We start from the raw sequence: 22,348 nt of genomic DNA on the forward strand, positions 1-22,348 counted from the left end.
TTTTCCTTGACACAAAGGATGATTGAAAATGGTTTTATACTATAAACTGAGATTTACTTGTATTTTTGTTAAGGCTTGCTAAAAACTTTCTGCTAGAATTTTTATGAAAGCCTTTAATTTGCTAAACTTCCTACATATATTTAAAATTTATTATTTTGTGTAAAAAATAAGTGATGATTCATAGACTATCATGCGATACAATACATAATAACTAAATTAAGCTACACTTTATGTTGGTTAAAATTATAATGTAAACTTTGAATAAATTATCATTTAAGATTTTTAAGTAAATCATATATTTGTCGCTCCTATTCCAAATCATGCAAAACAAGAAAATATCATTATAATTGTAACGATTCGACTGGTTGTTTTGAGCTTTATCATTTCGTTCGATGATTTAAGGTCTTGAGTAGTTTCGTATTATGTATTTTTGACTTGCGTGTATGGTCAGTTTCGGCTTCCGGGCGATTCGAGATCAATTTGGGAGAATGATTCTTGTTTTAGAAGTTTAAGTGGTAAGAGTTGATCGGAGTTTGACTTTTATATAGACGAATGGGATGGAATTTTGATAGTTCCAATAGCATTGTATGGTAATTTTGGACTTAGGCGTATGTCCGGATTTGGAGGTCCGTAGGTTGATTTGATGCTTTTTGGCAAAAGTTGGAAAGTTAAAGGTTTGGAAAGTTGAGAGGTTTGACTGGGAGTTGACTTTGTTGATATCGAGTTCGGATTGTGGGTCCGGGAGGTGGTATAGTTCCATTCTATCATTTTAGGACTTGCATGCAAAATTTGAGGTCATTCCGAGTTGTTTTGGTATGGTTCAGCACGAGTTTTGAAAGTTGAAAGTTCAAAAGTTCCTTAAGTTCGATTTGAGGTGTGATTTGTGATTTTGATGTTGTTATGTGTGATTTGAGACCTTGAGTAGGTCCGAATTATGTTATGAGATTGGTTGGTATGTTCGGACAGGGTCCAGAGGGGCTCGGGTGAGTTTCAGACAGGTTTCAGACCATTTTAGACCATGTTGGTATTGCTAGTTTTCTGTTGTTACTTGTTGCCTCTAGTGTTCTTCACGATCGCGAAGGTCCAGCCGTGATAGCGAAGTGTGTTTTTAGTCTACTGTGGATTTGTTCTTCGCGGATGCGATATTTGGCATGCGTTCGTGAAATGTAAAGCTGATTGTTATACGCATTCGCGATGCAGTGTCGCGTTGAGGAGCTGGGAGCTGGAGGAAATGTCTTCGCGCTCGCGAGGTAGTTGCCTCGCGTAGGTCTGGGTCAATTGTGCATTGTGTTCGCGAGGACTATGCCGCAAACGCGTAGAGATATTTTGTGGCGGCGAGTTTTTGTTCATCGCGAACACGAGGGTCCTTCCGCGTTCGTGAAGTGTATACCTGGAGTAGACTATATAATACTCTATTTCGACGGCTTTTATTATTTTATCACTTTTTGAGTTAGAGAGTTCAGATTTGCGCAATTTTGGAGGGAATTTTCACGATTTGGATTGGGATAAATATTCTTGACTCGGATTTGGTTATATTTTATGATTCCGTCCTTGTTTTTATTATTTAATTAGTGATTTGATTTGGAGAAATTGGAAATTTTAGTAAAACTTTCTAAAACATAAAATGATGATTTCAAGACCGATTTGAGGTAGGAATTGGATGATTTTGGTATGGTTAAACTCGTATCGGAATGAGTGTTCGGATTTTATTGGTTTTGTCAGGTTCCGAGGTGCGGGCATGGGGTTGACTTTTTGGTTTTCATTAAAGATCGAAACTTTATTATCCGAAATTATTTCTTATGGCTTTTATTTATGATATTAAGTTATTTTGAAAAGATTCGAGCAGTCCGGAGGTTGTTTCATACGGGGCGGACTTTTTAGAGTATTGATTTAGCTTCTTTGACGTAAGTATCTTGCCTAACTTTGTAGGGGGGAACTACCCCTTAGTATTTGGGTTGATTGTATTATTTGAATTATGTGAAAGACGTATATGCGAGGTGACGAGGGTGTACAGAGACTTATATATGGTATTTGATCGGTTAGACTCCTAGCTTCTTTCATGCATTAATTGAAGTTGTCATATCATGTTATATCCTCCATGTTAAGTTTACTCTTACATGCTTTATTTGAATTTGTTAGCACATATTCTATCTTTTATTTGTCAAGTTTACTCTTATATGCTTAGTTGAAGTTGTTACCTCTTTTAATGACATATGTTACCTCTTTTATTGTTGAATTATTCTTATTTGAAGTTGCTATTACATGATATCCCTTTGTTGTCGAGTTACTCTCATGCATTTAGACGTAGTTAGTTATTTGTTTGTTTGCTTGTTTGTTTACTTAATTTATTTGTTCAATTAATCTCGCTTCATGGAAATATCTTCATTATTGAGTTTATTCTTAAGCAATTAATTGAAGTTGAAGTTATGGAGAGCCATTAACCTATTTAGTTGAAGTTATTGTTTAATGGAGTATCTTTCATTGTTGAGTTATTTTTTAGTTTCATTTTATTGCTATTGAGATTCTTGTATACATCGTGGTTGAGTCGTGGGCTATGTGTTGTGGTGATATCAGTATTATTATTTTGCGAAAAGGTTGTGGCCTATGGGCACTTGTGGTAAGAACTGGTGTATCGTGTTGTTGTGATGTTAGCACATGTGGATTTGTTGTGTGGATTATTACGAAGCATAAAGGTGACATCTCACTGTTGTTGATTGTGTAGAGTGATACGAGTGACTATTGTGTTATTGTCTGGGCGGAGTGATACGAGTGACTATTATGTTATTGTCTGGGTGGAGTGATACAGGTGGCTATTGCGGTATGTCTTGGCAGAGTGATACGGGTGGCTATTACAATCTTGTCAATATAGAGAGATAAGGGTGGCTATGTCAGGGATGATATGTGATGGCCTGGGGGCATAATGCTAATGATATTCGTGTGATGCCATGATTTTTCTTGTATGTGTCATGTACCTTACGTCACTTGTTATTTTGTTTCTAATGAGCTACTCGATGTATTTAATATTACTTATCGACTTGGACTGTAATAGTACACTCGCACATGCATACACCGTACTATGTTACTTATATCGGTCTAGGAGTATGAAACTTGATATTCATTGATCATGCACATGTATTTCTGTATATCTTCTTCATTGTGATATTGAGCTTGTGACCACATCGGACGAATTGTGATATTGAGTATGTGACCACACTGGACGGATTGTGATAGTGAGCCTGTGATTATGTCGGACGGATTGAGATATTGGCACGTGAGTTGTCCGTGCAGTTGTAATTGATAAAATGGGCAGGAGGTGCCATGTGTAAGTAATTCGTGAGTTGGGACTCGTGACTTGTGATTATGAGGAGTGGTATCTGAGGGTGATTTTGTTATAAACCTTGTGTTAGAATGGCTTGATTATTTGATTGTCATTTGTTTACCTTTTTTTATTTCACTGTACCTTAACGGTGTTCTGATTACTTTACTGTTTATATCACATGTTTATTCCTTGTTGCCATTTACCGATTCTTGCATCCGTTATTAGCTTTTACTTATATACTGCACCTGTTATTATGACTAGTAGGTGTCTTGACTTGTACCTCATCACCACTCCACTGAGGTTAGTCTTGATACTTATTGGGTACCAACCGTGGTGTACTCATACTACACTTCTGTATATTTTTGTGAAGATCCAAGTATTGGAGATAACAGACTCAAGCAGAGTTAGCTTCTTGATCGCGAAGATTCAAGGTAGAGCTGCTTGGTCGTCGCAGTCCGTTGGAGTCCTTTTCCTTTTAATTGTACTGTTAATTCGTTATCCGAACAGTATTTGTATTTTGTTTTGAGTTATTTCTATGTATTTATCTAGAGTTTGTGACTATGTACTACCTAGTCTTGGGAAGATTGTTGGAATTATTCCCGCGTAGGCTTGTATCACCTTTGTTTCGGTATTTATATTAAACTCTGCTTTAAAATATCATACTTGACTGATTTAACTGTTGTAAGTAACCGGGTTACCTAATTTTAGAAACTAGATACCATCACGACACCCAAGACATAATTCTGGGTCGTGACAATTATCGCTGGAAAAGCACATTTACGGAAAGAATGAAAACCTTTCGACAAGTTGTCCTCATTGAAAAGAAAAGCATATTAATTATCTATACCACATAAATTTTAAATTTATAAATATTAAGACTTTGTACCTACTGTAATATTTGATGAATAATTACAGTTGTTATATTCAACTGTAATTATATTTTATATCTAACCCAAAATACTATATTGTGATTTTGTTTTTGTTGATTCAAATTGTTAATATTAGCTCATCCTAAGATTTAAATGAGAAAATAATATAATATGCAATTTCTTAGGTGAACTACTTTGATTCACTATTCTTGAGATTTGTTCAGCAAAATAAATTATAACGAACCTCAATTTTACAATAAATTATTATAATCAGATTTTTCTTTCTTTGGCAGATCAATGTGAATTTTGTTGCAAGTCCATAATACCTATATTCATTATTATATATAATAGCACAATAAAACACTAATTTAGGAAGATTAGTATTGAATTCGATAACTTTAAGTTATATTGCTTCTTTCTTTCTTTCCTTTTTATTTGGCAAAAGCAAGAAAATCTCATTTTTGGACAATTAAAATACAAAATTTGGAATATAGTAATAAGTATAGTTATAAGGAAAAGGTTTGTACTATATAAAATCTAGCTGATTTAAAATTCTAAATATTAGGATTTCCTGCCTTGTTGAATAAGGAGGGATTTAATAATAAAATTTTTAGTTGATTTCAAAATCCTAAATATTGGAAAAGTAAACTTAGATTACAATTTTGTCTAATGTAAAATTTGTTTTTAAAGGATAAAAAGGAAAATAATATTTCGCGAAAGAATTTTGTACTTTTAATATAGTATATAGATGATATAGATGAATATAAGAAAGACTTTCAAATACCAAGAGCGTTATCCTCTAACGAAAGCAAGAAAAAGAAAATAAAATCTTCATAATAGACTAATCCATAACCTCCACAACACTACAAGAAAAAGCATAATTTGCGACCAACATTTAGGGACGAGTTAATAATCTCGACTTTAAAAGTATATATATTGGGACAAGATTATATTGCGGTTTTTAATTTTGTATTCTATTGCGAAGGTACTAAATCTGGTCCCTAGAGAAATTAGCAACTGGTCCCAAATTATAATTGAGGGGCCATAAGCGAGAGAGAGAGTGCCGCCAAATATAATATTAAAATTATTAAAAAATTATTATTTTCTAAAACATAGGCGTCAAAACTAATATCCTAAAATTAAAAATTCCAAAAATTAAAAGATTCTCTCTGTTTTCCCAAAACAAAATCCCCAGTTCTGCCCTAGTCTCTCCACATCCACGCATAGTCTTCTGCCTAGCTCTCTATTGACAACTCAAAATCTGTGTTTTCTCAAAACAAAGATTGCGAATTTGTTGGTTTGTGAATCGCAGGTCTATCCAGTTTTCAACCTCGCTCGTTTGCGAATCCCATGTATGCCTGATCTTCAGGGGCGGCCCTACCCTAAAGCAGGTAAAGTAACTTCTTTTTTATTACACTTATTATATTATATACTCTCTATGTTTCAATTTAGATGTGGTTGTTTGACTCGTCACGAAATTTTTAAAAAAAAAAAAAATTTAAAACTTGTGTCTTAAAAGCTTAAGGGGTAAAAGAATTTACTACTGGTATGATTTCTATCAAGAAAATTGCATCTGAAATGAAAATCAAACTCGAACTTTGTAAGTAACGTGTGATATATAGAAAAAAAATAATTTGACGTGAATATTGATATTGAAATCTCTTGAAGAGTCCTTCAGAGTTAATTACTATTTATACATAGTAAACAAGACTATCTTTTCACTTTAAAATAGATTTGAACAATTCGAAGCATATGAAAATATTTTCTATTTTCTATTTAGCGCAAAAAACTGAGATCACCAGATAATGGAAAATTGGAAAAATACTGCCTTAATCTTGAGTGTTCCTTAAAGCATAATAATCGATCTGATATTGATGGTTTAGATTTATTTTCTAAATTAAAAATGTTAAGGAAAATAGTACAATTAGAAGATAATAGTTTTGAATGGAAGCCTTGGCGTAACTGGTAAAGTTGCTACCATGTGACCAGGAGGTCACGGGTTCGAGCCGTGGAAACAGCCTCTTGCTAAAATGCAGGGTATGGTTGCGTACAATAGATGCTTGTGGTCTGGCCCTTTCCCGGACCTCGCGCATAGCGGGAGCTTAGTGCATCGGGCTGCCCTTTTAGAAGATAATAGTTTAATTGACATACTCAATCAAATAAAAAGATTTGATTCTTTTCCAAATGCCTATATTGCTTATAGAATAATGTTAATAACTCATGTTACCGTTGCTTCAGCAAAAAGAAGTTTTTCGAAATTAAAATTGATAAAATCTTAACTAAGTTCAATAATGTCTGAAGAGAGGTTAAATAAATGAACTATATTGTCAATTGAGAAAGAATTATTAGAAAAAAATTGATTATAAAAAAATTATTAATAACTTTGCATCTAAAAAATAAACTAAAAAAATGAATTTCAAATAAAAATAATAATTTAATAAAAAATTAAGGCCCCTCATAAAATTTGGCTTTAGGCCACAAAATTCGTGGGGCTGCCCCTACTCCTCTTCTGAGTTGCTCTTTTTCTTCTCTAAGTTGTAATTCGCTTTATTGCTTCGCTTTATTCGACTTCTTCTTCTTCTTCTCTAACATTAAATTGGAAAAGGTTTCACAATTTCGGGTTTTTTATCTGTATAGTCAATGGAAAGATTATTGAGTTGGGATTCCTAATTCGATAATTGATTTCTCTGAAGTGTTCAAGTTTGTAGCGTATTGTGTGTTGAATATTATGTTTCATACAAAGTGTATATCAATTTTGAAAAAGCAAATTATTTCATGAATTGCAGATTTAATTTTATGTTTTGAGTTTTGAGATTTAATTTTCGTGCATTCGATGAAGGAATAAGAGATAGACCATACGGCCATTGTTTAGTTACAGATATAAGCAAATACCCGAAAAAAGTAATTCGAATAGATTCAGCCAAAAAACAAGCGAAGAAATCATGGATTAAGGCTTTTATTAAGCTCGTTAATTACAATCACATTATGCCGACTCGTTATACACTCGATGTAGATCTGAAGGATGTTGTTAGTGTAGATGTTCTTCAGTTTCATGATAAGAAGGCTACTGCTACTTAGGAGCTAAAGCTCGTCTTGAGGAAAGGTTCAAGACTGGGAAAAATTATTGTTTTTTTTTTACTAATCTTAGGTTCCGATATCTTAATTTTTGCTTTAAAATTGAGGTTTTGTCTCAGTTATTGAAGAGATCAACGGGCGATACTGTTATTATTATCTAATAGTAGTAGTTAATGTGAGTCTGTTTTCCATAATATATTAATCGTCTACTGTGGCGAGATATGTAGTCTCTAAACTAGATTTTTTGTCCGTCTCTTAAAACATTTAACGACCAGGTTTCTGAACTTGTCGTTGTTGCCCTTTAGCGGCAAAAGCTATTATGACGGATTGCGACCAACTTTTTCCCGTCGCAATTGCTCTATTAGGACCAGATTTGGATCTTTAGGCACTAGATTTCCTTTCTTTAAAGGCCGTTTTTCTTGTAGTGCAACCAACCAAACAATACACAAGTTATAATTTTATATCAAGGCTTACAAATAAAAGATTATCCTCCTCGGTGTTAATTCTCACAGTGAAACATGATGTTATTGATGAAGGCATAAGTAGTATGAGGATGTTTAATAAGAATATCCGTTCAGAGAAATTTCAGTTGAAAGAAAAGAAAACGAATATCTGGACACTTAACAGATCTTTTCCCAAAAATATAGCGTCACCAACTTTTTCGACGTTTATAATAAAGCAATTACATATTGTAACTATCCGATAGGTCGTTTTAAGTACTAGCCTTTATATTTGTGTTTCGAGACCTTTCATAACTTTAATTAATGTATATGACTTGCATGCGTGGTCCCTGTTATTATTCGGAAAGTTTTTATGTGAAACTTTAAAGAAAATGTGATTTTGGCTTTAAAAACAACTTGAGTTGAGCATGGTCAACGTTCTTAGTAAACGTACTCGGATCGCGGTTTTGAGGATTCCGGTAGGTTCGTATGATATTTTTGGACTTGTACGCATGTTTAGTTGGAGTTCGGGGTGACCCGAGCGTGTTTTAGCGCATTATATGAAAGATTGTGAAAAATGAGTTTTCAGGTTGAAATTTTGAGTTTTGATCGATTCATGTTATTTGATGTATTTTGATTATTTGAGGTAATGAGCGAGTTTATATGATGTTATTACACTTGTGTGCATGTTCGGATTGGAGCCCGGGGGGCTCGGGTGAGTTTTAGATTGGTTTCGGACTATTTTTGGACTTGTTGAATTACTGGTTTTTTTGCTGGTGCACAGTGCTTCATGATCACTTCGCGAAGCCACTCTCGCGATTGCGAACGGAAAAATTTTGGGCTGGGGCTGGTACTGTTCCCGAATGCGAGAGGTTGATCAGGAACGCGAGGGCTTGGGGGGGGGGGGGGGACTGACCTTCGCGAACGCGTAGCTTTGGGATAGCTGGTGGAGTTCTTCATCGCGAATGCGACCCTTTGGTCTCGAACGCAAGGGCTTGACTGAGTGATGCCTTCGCAAACGTGAAAGCCAAATGGCTTGTGTGCTTCGTGAACGCGGTAAGTGCTTCACGAATGCGAAGAACACGTGACACCCAATTATATAAAAACTCTTAACTCAGGATTTTGTCATTCTACACCATTTTTGAAACCTAGAGCTCGGACCAGAGAAGTTTTTGAAGAGATTTTTATCCCTACTTCATTGGTAAGTATTTTTCTACTAATTTTGATCTAATTCCATAATCACCCATTGATATTTAACTTTAAATTAGTGATTTCAAAGTAGAAATTAGAGATTTTGGGTAGAATTTAGGAGTTGGAAGAAATTGAGATTTAGACCTTGAATTGAGATTCGATTTTGAAACAAATTACATAACCGGACCTAGGGGTGAATGGGTAATCGAGTTTTATTCCGAATCTCGGATTTTGACCAAACGGGCCCGGGGTTGACTTTTGTTGACTTTTTCCAATTTCACTAAAGATTGAATCTTTTTCACTCGTGGGTAGTTTCTAAAGCTTATTTTGAATTGTTTGAACTATATTTGGCTAAATTTGATTGGTTTGGAGTCTTATTCTAAAGGAAAAGTTGTGATTGATCATTGATTTGGTCGCGGAAAAGAGGTAAGTGTCGTGGTTAACCTTGACTTGAGGGAATTAAGACTTGATTGGACTATTTTCTAATTGATTTATGTGTGGGACATCGTATATGCAAGGTGACGAGTGTATATACATAGTCATGGGTTAGGCATGTGGGTTGGGATATTTATTTGTTGTTCTCAATTATTTCATGCCGTCATTTAATCCTTATTACTTGTTAAATGCTTTAATTGTTACTTGCCCTTACTTGTTAAATTCATGCCTTTATTTCGCTACATGCCTTAATTTGCTATTTGTTTTTATGTATCCGTGCCTTTATTTATTGACTGTCTTTACTTGCTTTATGACATTGTGTGTTATTAAATAGCTACTTTTATCCGCTTTATGTATTTAATTATAAAATTCCCTTATTGCGTTTTATTCTGAGATACGCCGTAGTTGGTTGTAGTTTGTACATTTATTTTATATTGTTTGGGATCGGGTTACATATCGCAATAAATATTGGTATTATTGTGTGAGATCGTATTGCACGTCCCAACAGATATTGGTATTATTGTGTAGGATCGGGTTGCACGCCGCAACGGATATTGACATTATTAAGGATCGGGTTGCATGCCACAACGGATATTGGTATTACTGTTTGGGATCAGGTTGCATGCTGCAACGGTATATATATATGTTGTTGCGCCGCAACGGAGAAGACATGTTACGATTGTTCTTGATTGTTGTTCTATATCTATGTTGTACTGTAAATTGAGCATAGCTGTTATTCTGGGGCCCTCTATTGTGTATTTATTGTTCCGATTTTTATGTTAACTGTTGTTTCCTCTATTTATGCTATTGTTTTTACTTATACTCGTACATGTTTATAGTGAGTGCCTTGTTATAGCCTCGTCAATACTTCGTCAAGGTTAGGCTCGGCACTTACGAAGTACATGGTGTCAGTTGTACTAATACTATTCTTCTGAACTTCTTGTACAGATTCTGATGTTGGTCCCAACATCGGTTAGTGGAGACTCGCTCGGACTTTCTTACATGGAGAGTTGAAGTAGAGTTGCACAGCGTTCGCAGTCCCTGAAGTCCCCTTCTTATTTCTTGCATTGATATTTCATTCAAACAGTTGTATTATTATTATTTCAAAACTTGGTTGTAGTATATTAGTTTGTAGCTCATGTAAATATGACACCAAATTTAGGGATTTGACTAGACGGCGTATTGGAAATTATTATATCTATTTTGAAGTTTTATATCTTTTATTTCTTATTTAACTTTTTTATTTTAAATTGTTAAAATGAATAATGTGTAGCTAATGTTGGCTTGTCTAGTAAGTGAAGGCCGCGCGCCATTATGGCCCCGCGGTTAGGATTTCGGGTCGTGTTAAGTTGGTATTAGAGCACTAGGTTTCCTAGGTCTCAAGAGTCACGAGCAAGCTTATTTGAGTCTAGGAGATCGGTAAGAAGACGTCTGTACTTATCTTCTAGAGGCTATAAGGCTTTAGGAAATTTCACTTCTTTCTTTCCCCATCTTGCAATTTTATTCTATCGTTAAGTTTGAATCATTCTATTCTTGTTCTCTCACAAATGGTGAGGACACGCACAACATCCACAGCGGACCAGGAGCCGGAGCCCCTAGTTGTAGCCACTACCATGGGTAGGGGCCGGGGCTGAGGTAGGGCCAGAGGCAGGGGCAGAGCTCAGCCTAGAGCACGCGCAACATCACCTATAGTGGAGCCTCGAATTGAGCCACAGGAATATATTCCTGTTCAAATTACGCCAGTTGGACCAGCTCAGGTCCCAGAGGGGTTTATTGCCACTCCCCTCCTATAGGACGCTCTATTCCGTTTGGTGGGCCTTATTGAGAGTGTGGCCCGGTACGAAGTATTTCCTATGGCACCAACTGTCTCTCAGGCGAGGGAGGAGCCCAGATTTCCGCTACTCACACTTCAGAGTAGATGGCTCACGGATATCATACTCTGGTAGTTCCATCAGTTTGAGTTGTTCAGCATGTCATTACTACACAGCCTAGGGAAGGACCCACTATGTCGTCCGAGGGGTTGAAGAGATTGGAAAAGTTCACTAGGTTGTTTCCTATTCAACTTAGTGGTACACCTTTTGAGGACCCACAGAATTTCATACACCGTTGCCATGAGGTACTGCGTAACATGGGCATGGTGGAGTCCAATGGAGTTGACTTTGCGGTATTTCAAATGCATGGTTCTGCCAAGAGGTGGTTGCAAGAGTATGTTCGAGGCATACTAGCAGGTTTACCTCCTCTCACTTGGGATCAGTTCTCACAGCTATTCTTGGAGAAGTTCATCCCCTTCACTCTAAGAGAGGACTACCTCAGCCAGTTTGGGCGCCTCCAGCAGGGTTGAGGACTTTGTGGATTTAGCTTGCTATGCAGTTATCTTGATCCTTACTGAGAGGGAGAGGGTGAGGAGGTTTATAGATGGTCTTACTTATGGTATCAGGCAACAGATGGCCAGAGAGATCGGGGATGATATTTCTTTCACATGAGTTGAGGAGATTGCTAGGCAGATTGAGAGGATTCGTGGATAGGGTAGAATTTTGCTTTCAAGAGCTGCTTTTTCGTGCTTAACTTAATATTACTGAAGCCCCTTACAGGTAAGCAGAAGAGTTCTATTGTCCGGCTTTTTAATTTTATGTATATAAGATTTTCATAGTTGACACCTTTTGTTAATATTCTTTCAGATTGTTGTTGTGAAATTAATAGTTATCAATTAGAAATACTGCACAAATACTTCTACCCTTCAATAAGTGGATTGTCCTGTATTGCTATGCTAACTAATGCTCTAACAATTTGTCAAGTGCTTACTTCTTTAATTAAGAATAGCAAAATAGGATAACACTTACGAATAAGTAGAACTCGGATCAAATAAAACTGATACATCTTAATGAAAAATCGAAATAATACATGTGATGACCGCATCAGAGGACTCTACCGCTATGTCTAGCTGGGAATGCATAGAACGGGGCTGATTCCTACCAGTTTGATCTCCATCTCTCGGACGGCCTCTCCCTGGCTAGCCTCCAACTCCAATAACCTTACCCTCACCTCGGGCTACCTGACCCTCACCTCTAGCTGCCTAAGCAGGCGGTGGGGCAACTGTTGCTGAATCATGGCACGAGAACCATGATGAGGCACACTGCTCTGAAGTTTGGGCAGTACCTCCTGATATGACTCGTACCTCCACACTCAAAGCACTCTCTCGGCTGACGTGGCTGCTGAATCTAGGACTGACCCTGACCGTATGGATAACCACTGTGGTAGCTTTGAATTGGTAGTGCAGTGATGGCAGCTGAAGGTGCATTGTAGGCTACCTGCTCAGGATGAGACCCATAAGAACCACGACTGCCTGAAGCACCGTGTGATGCCTGAATTGCTGACTGAACCGGTCCGATAGGATGGCCTCTACCAAATGAACCCCTACCTCTAGATGAGGCACAACTAAAACCACTGAAATTACGAGGCCTTTTCTTAGATGCCGCCTCTCTGATCTATGGTTCTGGTTTCTAACTCATTAAACCGTACATCGATATGATATTGGAGAAGAGAGATATTTGCAGTTTTTTAGTTTCAAAACCCCATCATTTACATAACAATTCTTATAACATGTTACATGCAACAAATTACTTAAACTCTGCAATTATCCACGTTGAGAAGAAAAGCCAAAGCTGGATTTGCTACGAAAAATATTATCCAATTGTTAACCAAATGCCTTAAAACTGAGGACAAATGATCCATCTCTAGTTTCTCTTGCATTCATGTATACCTACATTACATTACCCTTTAGAAGACAGTTCAATAATTTACTGAAAATCTGGATTGTGATAAATAAAGGCTACAATTAGAAATAGAAAAGCATGACAAAATTAGAAGAAAAAGGTACAATATGATCATCAAAAGCAAAAAAAGAGTTAATGGTCGGCAACGCCATTGTTTTTTTAATGGTAAAGGTAAACAACACCATTGTGTTTGATTTGAGAAAAGAGAGAGAACTTTAAGTACCCTTTCTCTGCTTCAAGATCCATCATATGTTCTTCCAGACTTCCTCAGATGAGTACACAAGCGACATTCCCATGCCTGTAAGGTTGTGAGCATTAGAAAAAGGTGGATTTATATACAAACTCAAAAGACAGTAGAAACTTTTAACCTCCCTAATGCTTTCATTTGCTATAGAGAGGGCTATGCCAATAGAACTCATAAAGATTGAAGTTCTCACCTCTACTCAATTCCTCTATCTGAGAGGTACACCCAACTCTATTTATTTCATTTCATTCATGTTCTACAATATTTTATCTAAATTACTTGTCTCGTTTGAGGAAATATAAGTGAAAATTGATCAAGTATAAAATTCTAGAGTTTTGTTGAGTAAATAAAGAGAAGCACAATTATAACCTCTTTTTTCGTTACCATTTTTAGCATATACCCATTTAAGTTTCACATTTATGTCGTAGACTACTGAGGCGCTTCATGCACCTGCGTGAACATGCATGGCATAGGTAAGCCTACTTCCTATGAATCATTCATCATGCTAAATAATCTGCTTAAAATTGATCTGGCACTCTAATCCATGTGGCCTTCTTTGTCAAATATCCTCTTTCTCTCCATCAACATTAGACTTTAGCTGCAACTAATAAGTTTATAGAACTTCCCCACACGCGTTCAAACTTCAATAAAAGTTTGGATGCTTTTTTCCTTTAACATTTTGAACTCCTGATATGAAGAAATACAGAACCCAATTCTCATTGTTTGATGTCTATCTTGTCAAAACATCAAAATTTCAAATAAAAAATTACCTACCCCCAAGTAAAAATGCCTCAACAACCTTTGTATTTTTTTCCAAACCTTACCAGTAAATGATCTACTCTCAAGTTAGCTCATAATCTCATCATAAAGCATCAAAGTTGCCTTTAATGGACTCCTTAAACATCACAAGACTAATAGAGAATCTATAGAACTTTAACAAGAACTTACCTGTCGAAACTTAAGCTCTACGGAGCCATCCATTAACTTTTGGAGGTGGTTGATTTTGATCTCACTTTGTATTGTTTGATGACATTATGTTTTGCTCGCCGGCAACTTCGATCAGCCAATTAAACAAATTGCGCACAGAATTAGATAGCAAATCAAATGCTTAAAATAAAGAGCAAAAATTGTTATATAAAAACAAAAAGTGTGGACCTATTTTTCTTCTTTTAATATAATAGGTATTTTACCGTTTGTTTTTCAGTTCAATGACAAGGAAAGCAATATGTACCAGAAAGGATTCATATGTTAAATGCAAATTTAATTTTTCCTTGAAGACAACTTGAAAATTAGTCATTACGGTGCAAACGTTTGGACCATTTTCTGGAAAGCCTTATCCTTCTTTGAAGTTCTAGAACTCAAAACTTCTAAAAGGGAAGGCCGGTTCACAAGGTACGGTATCCCGCATTAACGCAGGGTCCGGAAAAGGATCGCACTCCAAGAGGTGTGATGTAAACGACCTACCCTAATGCAAGCATTAATGGCTGCTTTCACAGCTTTTAAACTCACAAAGTAAACTTTTTTATCTCTCCTTCAAGAAAAGCAATAAACAAAAGATAGTATTAATTTGCAACCAAAAATAAAAACTTAAAACCATCACAGTCCAAGATCCCATATTCTCTCAAACTATTATGATAACAAATTGACAACAGTCCACCAAAGAATCACTTTCGGCTAACATCACGTATATAAACTGTGGCTTATTAACTGCATAGAGTTGTTGAGTAACCTAAGATTTTTAGATAAAAGGAGCCAAGGTATGGATTTGTAATAGTATAATGTGTGACTCTAAATCTCATACGATTTTTCAGCAGGGGAGATGTAAGGTTTATGCTTTTTCAGTGAATAAAATGCCATTTTGAAATAGTTTTAGTATATATAAAGAAAAAATCAGTCGAAGTTACAAGAGTAAAAAGCGGTGAGTATAAGGTTAATATAAGCGATATTCCTTGACACAATTATCACAACTAACGTTGGACATAAGTAATAGAAGCTCACCACTTATGTTTATCCGATGTTTACCTGTTAATCTCCAACGTATTTGAATTTCAAGAAAAAGGGACAGAGTAACATTAGTTGACACAACTCAAAGACTGGTCAAGAAAAGAAGGAAAAACTAAAGGGAGATATATACTACAACCATCCAAAAAATTGTTGAATACCTGAAAAATCAAACAAAACAACCAGCATTAAAATGGTGTAGAAACTGAACCAAGCTACAATTTGCAACAAAGTCACAAATGAAAAAACCAAAAACTAAAAAACAAAAATATCAAAAAAGAGATCATATTTCCAGAATAATATACAACCAAGCTAACACATGCAGCACAAAGAGTAACTTGATGAAAATAAGAGAAAATCATAGCCTGAAATTTTTATGTGAAACAGGACTTGACACCTGCAGCGCAAAAAGTTTATCCAAATTAAATGCGGTATAAATTCACTGACTCGCTGCTAATTAGTAGAGAGGAAACTAAAAGTTCACAAGAAATTTCAAAAGAAACCAAAAAAGAAGAGGACTAAGCAGAGAAGCAGAAGATTGAAAACAAAACTTGAGCGGAAACGGAATTAGAGAAAAGTAGAAAACTCAGAAGAAAGAAGAACGACAGCGAGAGAAAGCAAATAATAGACCCTTGCATATAAGAAGGAACATCAGAACTATCGAAACCTCTGATCTTCAGTAATGTGTTGAATCCTATGAAATATGTACATGGATCTTTAATTCTCTTAAAGAAAGGATAATCAGTAGAGTCAATTTGGACCTCTAATTCAGAAATTTGAAAGAAAACTTCGACTGATTTTTTCTTTATATATACTAAAACTATTTCAAAATGGCATTTTATTCATTAATGCTAATAAATATCCTGATTCTATTGAAATTGTTAAACTAAGCATTTCAATTATGTGGCAAATTTGGAAGGCTAGAAATTTATTGAATTTTAATGGGATATATGTGAACCTAATGAAATTGTAAACAAAGCACTTTTTGATTTTCATGAATATGAAAATTCTATGTTTACTATCTCTTCCCCTTCCCACACATCTGACTATTCTTATAATAAAAATATCACTGTGGCACAAGATGGTGTTGTTATGTTTGCAGATGCTGGGTTACAATTGGAAAAGAAGATGGCAAGCATTGGAGTGGCGGCAATGGATAGCTATGGTAATTTGCTTCAAGCCTTTGGCACCCAATTCAATTTGTTGGGAAAGCCATTACTGCTGAAGTACTAGCAATTCGTGAAGCTCTGGAAAAAGTTAGAGAAAATGGATGGTCAAAGGTGCATATTCTATCGGACGCAAAAAATGTGGTGGATATGATAAGAAAAAGGATAGTGGTCTCATGGGAGATAAAAAAACTACTTGTGTGAAGATATCTGAAAGATGATGAATTCCTTTGAAGATATAAATATTGAATATATTCCTAGATCTTGGAATGTATGCTAGCCAAGTTTGCCAAGTTTTCTATTTCACTGTTATATAGAATTAATTGGGTTTCTGCTTTTTCCTAGTTGGATTGTAAACGATGCAGTTGCATCCTTTGACTCTTTGAAAGCTATTATTATATAATATAGTAAAGTTGTTTGTTGAAATTTTTTTTGAAGAAACCGGGTTTGTTGCTGAATAAAGTATAAAGGAAGAAGGAAGATATGGATTTACCCCATGAAATAACTTATATTTACGGGATATGCCCTTCGTCGTACCAGGCCACTTCCACTTGTTATATAGTTAAAATTTGGCAAATTGAGCCCAAAATAATTAGCATTATATAGCCAAATCTAAAAAAAAAATTAAAGTTATTCTCTATTTATGCTCTCTCTCCGTGCTCCTTTCCCACCTCTTATTACCATCTCTTTAATATCTATTCTTTGATCTCTCATCTGATTTCAACACGGACAAGGAACAATAACTTAAAAACCATTGTCATCCTTACTTCTCTTCTCCAAACGATTTTATCCATCTTCAGACATACAAAACCTCCACCAATTTTTCATGGCTACCTTCGTTATTTTTAACCAGTAAAGTAACCGTTAATTGTTTATCTACCACCGGCCATGAGCCACAACCGCGACCATGCTCTAAGACTTTCCTCTTCTTCTTCTTTTCTTTCAAGACGTAGATATTAATTTTCTTTTTCTTCCCTCTTCTTCTCTCTTTTTTTTTTATTGTAATTCTATTTTGTGTTTACGATGGTATAATTGGTGGCTATGGTATTTTTATGGTGGTGATACGGCAAATGATGTGTAAAAATAAAAAATATAGGCATTTGAGGTAGTGTACATTTGTGTATATCATCATGTATACATGTATGTGTATCATGTCGTATATCGTAACATATAATATTAGATGTGTGATATACACGATATACAATATGATATACATTATCATGGATTTGTTAGATTGAGGGCCATTTTGATATACATTTTTACATACAGAAAATAGGAAAATAAGGTTATAATATACATTTTGATATACACTTTTTATTGTGTTATCCACTGTGATGTACAAACAATATAGTTATTTTTTTACACACTTGGATATACAAGAAATAAATCGGTTACAACAAAATATACATTGTTAAGTGGATAAATCCCTCTTCGATGAAGATTTCTTTTCCATCTTATACCAAGTTTTATCTAGAAATAAGTCGCTCATAAATTAAAAGAAAAAAGACACAATGCAAATTACTATCCAAAAATAACGATGAAGATGAAGCCTAATATAGTGATTACGAGGGAGTAAAACAAGATAGAGATTTGGGGATAAATTGAAAGAATCAAGAGAAACATTTAGGGAGAAAAAGAATAAAATTGTTAGGAAAGAGAGAGAGAGAGAGAGAGAAGGGTATGAGTGAGAACTATTGAACTATTAAGCTTCATATACCAAAGAAAAAGATTGGGAGAGAGAAGGGAAAAGAAGAAGAAAGGCATGGTTTGCCAAGCAGGGGCGGCTCAAGCATATACGGGGTTGTCACGACCCAAAACTAGCCTGTCGTGATGGCGCCTAACGTGATAATAGGCAAGCCGACACTTCAAATACTTCCAACACTTTTAAATGAAAAATAAAAATAACACAGGTGTAAATCATCAAAACTGTCACGGCCCAAAACTGGGGAGCGCGACCGGCGTTCAACCGAGTGAACCTGACCGAGCAAGCCTGTTAGATTTTCTTCTACCCAACTCATCCATGAATGGAGATAATACATATTTTTATTAATTAGATAAAAAGGTGTTCATGTCCACAATACCAATTCATTACCAATAGTTCTATCATTTTTAATGTCTTAAATAGAACAAGTAATACAACCACAACATATCATAGTTTGTCTTTTTCAGCGCCAATACACAACCCACAATATGTCTACAGAGCCTCTAAAATACAAAAGAGTACAATGATAGTGCCGACAATAAGGCTCCGGCTATACCTCAAAATATGATAACACATACGAAATAAAAGATGCACAACCCCGGAATGAGATGGGGCTCACCAAGTCAGCTGAGAAGAATGAGCACCACTATCACTGGTCAAAATCCTCCGCTGTGGAACCACCTGCATCCATTAAAGATGCAGCGCTCCCGGAAAAAGGGACGTTAGTACATGTCGAATAGTACTAGTATGAAAACTAAACACCAATTAAAGAATTCAGAAATACAATATAAATATGATGAACCAGGGCGACAATAGAATGGCATAGTTAATCGTTTAAACCAAAGCAAGTTTATCAAGAGCTGTCATTAACATTTATAGAATTTAAGATGTGATCCTCTGTAACCGTTCCCACACAAAGCGGCCCCGCCGCCTCACCCCAATGTATGCGGGTGGAAGTGTAAATACAATACCAAAACTCTACTAAAGCGGCCATGCCGCCTCACCCTAATGTATGCGGGTGGAGGTGTAAACACAATACCCATAACTCTACCGCCTCACCTCAATGTATATGCGCTATCACAATATATCCACATTTTAATCAAGTCTGTTGCGGCGTGCAACCCGATCCCCCAATATATATATATATATATATATATATATATATATATATATATATATATATATATATATATATATATATATGCGGGTGGTGGTGCAACAACAATACCAAAATCATACACAAAGCGGCCTTGCCGCCTCACCCCAATATATGCGGATGGAGGTGTAACCCCAATCACATTCTCTACACAATTTGGCATAATAGTTTTCCACATAAATCAGGACTTGGAATCATAACACGTAGATGACAATCCATAGTTTGGAACACATCCTCAATTTATAATATAATATCATGGGAGCATTTGAAACGCAAATTAAACATATATCTTTGTCACAAAACTTATTTGGAATACTCAACTTGTAATAAATATCTTGGAATTTACAAGGATATTGGGGTTCCACTTCTTAAAGAAGAGTTTAGCCAACATACCTCAATGGAGCTTCCTTAAACTCTAAAATATTCTGAAATTCTTAGCAACTTCAATCTATTTTAAAAATCTAACAAATTGAACCAAAATTAGGAAGATGCTCATGGTTCTAGCTCATTTGAGCACTTTATCAAATACTAGATGTGCATTAATGTTTCAAGGTCCTTTTATGGAGGATTCCATCATCCCACAACCCAATATCTACCGTTTTTAGCTCAACAATCTCCCTACACCCTTTGATAACATGCATGTAAAATAAACAACTCTCATGCCCAAATATTATCTTGCTAATTACCCATTTCTAGACAAAATTCAAAATTGAGGGTTAGGGTGTAGAATCTTACCTCTAGGATGAAGACCTAGTGAGTTTCCCTTCTTAATCTTCCAAAATTTGAGCAAGAATTAAAGAACAATTATTGAGGAACACCTTCTCACTCTAGGGCACTCTCTCCCACTCTAAAATGTTAGATTTTTACTCAAAAATGGCCCAAAGCGTGTATTTAACGAAGTAGGGTCGGGTTTTAAAAATTCAAAAATGAAGCTCCAGAACAAGGTCTGCGATCGCATAATCGATATGCGGACCGCATATCAGCCATATAATTAGTGTCCAAAGTTGGCCAAACATTTGCTTGGGTTTGCGGTCACTATAAGGCCCACAGACCTGTTCTGCGGTCACATAATGAACCGCAGAACAGTTCTGCGGTCTCATAGTCGACCACAGAATGGCATCCAAAATTTCCCCTCTCCTGCCTCACTCTGCGGCCATTATGCGGTCCGTAGAGTGATTCTGCGGTCGCATAATGGACCGCAGAAATGCATTTTTATGCCAAATATTTTCCTTTATCCCTCAACATGTAAACCAATTCGGCACCACAAAATATTATTTTCTTTTGCAAAATTTTACGGGGCCTTACATTCTTCCCCACTTAGGATCATTCGTCCTCGAATGAGGGTCAAAATCTTTTATTAGCATCTTATGCAACTCAGTTTTCATACCACACACTAGCATCCCCAAATTTGACTAACTCCCTAAATTTTCAAAAATTTCGCCAGAGTTTCCCCTGTAACTGGACCTATCCACCTGTCAGAGAACCACAAAAATACACCCTCAAAACATATATATAATCCAATAACGTAACATAACTTATAACAACACCAACCATGGCCTCACATACAATATATTTAGAAAGAAGCACCTTTACATTACTGAACAAGTGATACAAGAATCCATAAGCGTCAGTTTATAGAAAGGTTACATAACTTATACAAAACAAGTAAGGATACTTCTTTTTCATCTCTTCCTCGGCCTCCCAAGTAACCTCTTCAACTTGTTGGTTTCGCCATAGCACTTTCACGGAGGCAATTTCTTTATTCCTCAACTTTCGGACTTGCCTATCAAGAATGGCAACTGAAATTTCTTCATACGACAGTTCTTCATTAACCTCAATAGTCTCAACCGGAATAATGCATGTTGGGTCTCCAACTACTTTCTTCAACATAGATACATGAAACACCGGGTGCACTAATGACATCTCAGGTGGTAGCTCAAGCTTGTACGCTACCTCACCGATCCTCTGAATGGTTTTGTACGGTCCGACATACCTCAAACTCAATTTTCCTTTCTTACCAAACCGCATCACACCCTTCATGGAGAAAACTTTCAAGAATACCCAATCATCTTCTTTGAACTCCAAATCCCTACGACGAACATCCAAATAGGATTTCTGACGACTCTAGGCAGTCTTCAACCGCTCCTTAATGATTTTAACTTTTCCATAGCCTGATGCACGAGGTCTGGCCATATCAACTCTGCTTCCCCAATTTCGAACCACCCAATGGGAGATCTGCATCTCCTTCTATATAAAGCCTTGAACGGTGCCATCTGAATGCTAGAATGATAACTATTGTTGTAGGCAAATTCTATGAGTCATCCCAGCTACCTTTAAAGTCTAGAACGCAAGCACGCAACATATCCTCAAGCGTCTAAATAGTCCGCTCTGACTGCCCATCAGTCTGCGGGTGAAAGGTTGTACTAAGATTCACCTGAGTACCCAGACCTTGCTGAAATTTCTTCCGAAAATTCGCAGTGAATTGTGCTCCCCGATCAGAAATGATGGAAACCGGAGTGCCATGCAACCTGACTATTTCTTTGATATACAACTGAGCATACTGTTCCGTTGTGTCGGTAGCCTTAACCAATAAACAGTGTGCTGATTTTGTGAGTCGATCCACAATCACCCAAATTGAGTCAAACTTACGAGGAGTGTGGGGTAATCCTACCACAAAATCCATATTAATCATTTTCTACTTCCACATTGGAATTTCTATGTTCTGTGCCAATCCACAAGGCCTTTGGTGTTCGGCCTTCACTTGCTGACAATTTGGACATCTCGTCACAAAGTTTGCTACATTTCTATTCATATCATTCCACCAATAGACTTCCTTAAGATCATGATACATTTTCCTAGAACCCGGGTGCACGGAATACCTAGAAGTGTGAGCTTCAGTCATAATTCTTTCACGGAGACCATCTACACTTGGAACACACAGACGCCCTTGGTACCTTAGTGTACCATCACCCATGCC

At 36.3% G+C, this 22,348-nt stretch overlaps 2 long non-coding RNA genes across 3 annotated transcripts; one reads left to right on the plus strand and one right to left on the minus strand.

Moving 5' to 3' along the window:
- The first annotated feature begins 5,312 nt into the window (after window positions 1–5,312).
- LOC107779429 (uncharacterized) lies at window positions 5,313–10,552 on the plus strand. Of its 2 annotated transcripts, XR_012697343.1 has the most exons (3): window positions 5,313–5,579; window positions 9,858–9,962; window positions 10,278–10,552. It is a non-coding gene; the product is annotated as an uncharacterized LOC107779429 (long non-coding RNA). The 2 variants fall into 2 exon arrangements; XR_001646609.2 differs by lacking the exon at window positions 9,858–9,962.
- Window positions 10,553–13,125: 2,573 nt separating this feature from the next.
- LOC107779430 (uncharacterized) lies at window positions 13,126–16,871 on the minus strand. The gene is made up of 2 exons (XR_012697566.1): window positions 14,295–16,871; window positions 13,126–13,400 (listed from the first exon to the last, which is right to left on the minus strand). It is a non-coding gene; the product is annotated as an uncharacterized LOC107779430 (long non-coding RNA).
- Between the last annotated feature and the right edge of the window lie 5,477 nt (window positions 16,872–22,348).

Source organism: Nicotiana tabacum, chromosome 12 (genome assembly GCF_000715075.1).
Source record: "Nicotiana tabacum cultivar K326 chromosome 12, ASM71507v2, whole genome shotgun sequence".
NCBI classification, from domain to species: Eukaryota; Viridiplantae; Streptophyta; class Magnoliopsida; order Solanales; family Solanaceae; genus Nicotiana; species Nicotiana tabacum.